The sequence below is a fragment of the Orycteropus afer genome, unplaced genomic scaffold (assembly GCF_000298275.1).
Source record: "Orycteropus afer afer isolate SDZICR_OR568_19922 unplaced genomic scaffold, OryAfe1.0 scaffold00006, whole genome shotgun sequence".
NCBI classification, from domain to species: Eukaryota; Metazoa; Chordata; class Mammalia; order Tubulidentata; family Orycteropodidae; genus Orycteropus; species Orycteropus afer.
Window position 1 is genome coordinate 23131684 of NW_006921593.1, and position 3517 is coordinate 23135200.

The following is a 3517-nucleotide window of genomic DNA, read 5'->3' on the forward strand; positions in this document are numbered from 1 at the left end:
TGGAAGATGCCCTACTCAGGTTGGAAGGCAAAAATACAACTGGGGAAGAGCTGTCTCCCCAAAGTAGAATCGACCTTAATGACGTGGATGGAGTAAAGCTTTCAGGACCTTCATGTGCTAATGGGGCATGACTCAAAAGGAGAAGAAACCACTGCAAACATTAATAATCAGAACATGGAATGTATGACGTATGAATCTAGGACAATTGGAAGTTGTCAAAAATGAAATGGAATGGATAAAGATTGACATTAATGAGCTGAAACGGACTGGGAAAAGTGCAGCTGGAATGCTCATCGGAAGCAAGAATGGCCAGACTTCTCACCTACTTTGGTTATTGTGATAAAGGTTGTATGTCAACTTGGCTGGGCATGGTTGAGTGGTTGGGCAGCTGGTGGTAGTTACTCCCCATGATGAGACTGGCAATCAACTCCATGGTGGGATCTACCACGAGCAGCTGAGTAGCTGCTTTAGGGATGTGGTCTGCTTCCAGTATATAAGAAGCAGCTTTGGGAATGGTCTCTAGCTTATGGCACGCTTGAACCCTACACATAGCCTGCCATGCCCTGCCAATCTTGGGACTTCTTCTGGACTTGAATTAGTGGCCTTCTGTATTGTTTGGTAACATTGGGACTGTGCTTTTTTACTTGTTGACCTTGGGCTTTTCAGCCTCAGCAGCCAGCAGCTGTCTGAGTGAAGAAAAGCCTCCAGCTTCAGTGGGCTGAGAACAAGAGGCAGAGTTGAAGCCCAAGGTTGAGGGGTTTTCACCCAGCACTTAGAGCTTGGCACTTTGAACTTAGACTTAAAGTCTCAAGAATTGTAAGAGAATAAACTCCTGTTTGTTCAAGCCATCCCATTTGTGGTGTGTTTCTGTTAGAGTGGTACTGGGTAATCAATACAGTCATGTTGTCAGAAGGGACCGGTCCTTGGAGAAGGATCTCATGCTTGGTGAAGTGGAGGGTCGGTGGAAAGGGGGAGACCGTCAGTGAGATGATTGACGCAGTAGCTGCGACACTGGGCTCGAGCATAGCAGGGATCGTGAGGGTGAGGAAGGACTGGGGAGTGACTTGTTCTGTTCCACACGGGGTCGCTGTGGGTCAGAGCCGACTCCATGGCACCTCACAAGAACATCACTTGTGCGTTTTTAACATGGGTAGATATTGCTAGGTTACCCCCAAAAGAGAAGCTCATCCCTGGGCCACGTGTTCACATCTTCATCCACAGGGCAGACTGTCAATCTGTGAACCTGTTGCCCTCCATGCTTAGAACCCAGACCGCCCAGGAAAGTAATGCAGCGATGCCCTGAAACCCCCATTTCTAACAGACTTGGAGATCGGAAGAGGGAGCCCAGTGGGAGGAAAGGCGAGTGAGAAGGAGTGTGCAGCAGGACGGACAGACGACAGGGCCAGGAGGAAGGGACACACACCCAGTGTCACCACCTTGGAGTTCTGCTGGGACCTACACTATTCCTGGGCCATTAGGTGACAATTAGCTCCTCTTGAGCGTGTTTTTAAGTGAAGGGGACAGTAATTAATGTCATTAACCCTCATTAAGGGAGCGTTGGTACAAAATGGAATCCGATTAAGGATGTGTCCCTCTCAGGTGGCTATGTGGTCAGCCTGTCCTCAGGAACAAGCAGACACTAGGTCCAGAACCATCAGTGATGTCACGACCTCCCGTCAAAGACACTCCTGAGATACCCAAGGCCAAAACGCACACCCTGTTCAGAAATGACAGTTCAAAACACCCCAATGCCTTTACATGACGCTGCTGGTGAAGAATATTGACTGTACCGTGGACTGCCAGTGGAACGAACCAGTCTGTTCTGGAAACAGCGCAGTTGGAATGCTCCTTGGAAGCGAAAATGGCTAGACTTTGCCTCTCGTACTTCGGTCATGTTGTCAGAAGGGACCATTCCCTGGAGAAGGACATCATGCGCGGTAAAGCAGAAGATCAGATTAAAAAGAGGAAGACCTTCAACGGGATGGATTAACATGTGGCTGCAGTGATGGGCTCAAACGTGCAACCATTGTGCAGAGGCTGCAGGACCAGGCAGTGCTTCAGGCTGCTGTTTGTGGACTCGTTACTAGTCCAACCTGACTCAGTGGCACCCAGCAACAATAGTGCCCAAGAGTCCGCTTTTGAGCACCTTCCCTAATGTGTCCCCATTCAGTACAGAGGCAGTGACTGTGGGGAGCCACCTAGCATTGCCTCACAACAGTGACACTGTGTTCAGCTCATAATGACATAATGGGACCCCAACCACTGAGGACATAGCTTCTGAAGTTTTTGAAAGCCCCAAGATTGGAGTTTGAGAGGCGGCATGGGCGATACTAACACAACAGAGGAGTGGTGGGCATGAGTACAAGCTGCAGCTGCCTTCCTGGCCCCCTACAAGGGGACCAGGAGCAGGGAGGGCAGCAGGGCCTGAGAGGCCAGAGGCTGATGGCAGGGCCCACACCGTCCAGCTCAAGGACCGTCAGTCTGCTCCGCCAGCTTTGGCTTCTAGTCCCCTCTGTGCACTGCCCTTTGGAAACGCCTGCTCCATCTCAACGCTGGCCTTGTCCCACCTGCATCAGCCTGTGTGGGAAGGAAGAGGTAGCCAGTGCTGTGAGTGAATCACAGCTTCCCAGAGCAGGCGGGCCATGGGCCAGCCCAGCCACACACACGCACACAATCACTCCCATGTGTACACATGCACACATAATGTGTACCATACATACTCACACATGCATAACACGTTGTTGATGTTGTTGTTATGTGCCATCGAGTCGGACCCAACTCATAATGACTCCTCCTTGGGTTTCCAAGGCAGTATCACTACGGCAGTAGATTGCCCAACCTTCCTTCCAATGCATAATACATACACACCCTTATACACACACACCACACACACACACTCTCATACGTAAACACACACACACATACATAACCATGCAGACATACACATACATACACATTACAAACTACGCACACACACTCCCTCCACTGCCTCTGTCCCCTCAGGAGGCTGGTGGCAGTGCTGGAGTGCAACCCAAGCTGCAGGCCTCCCTGGGGCTATGCCAGGACCAGGAGCAGTGAACCAGAAAGGGCCAGGCAGGTGCTCGAGGCTCCAGAGGGGTGTTTGCTGTTTACACCAAGCACCAGGAAAACATCCGCTTCCGGCCCTCCTGGGAGCTCCAGCTGCGGCAGGAAGGGCTGACATGGCCGCCGAGGCCCAGCTGCTGTTGCGCACAGGATGGGGCCTGCTGCAGCCCGGGAGGGCACAACGCGCGCTCCACCCACGTGGAAACCATCGTCTCCCATGAACAAGGACAGTAGGAGAGGTCGACAGGCATGCCAAGGTCACAGAGCAGAGTGAGAGTCTGGCCAACACCAAGGTCCAGGCTGGCTCCTGCACACCACGAGACCATGACCCACTCCAGAGAGGGACAGAGATGGGGCCACGCTATGGGAGCCAGGAAGCCAGCTTTGTCTCCCCGCCCACACAGCCCTGGCTGGATGCCCTCAACTTTCCTCT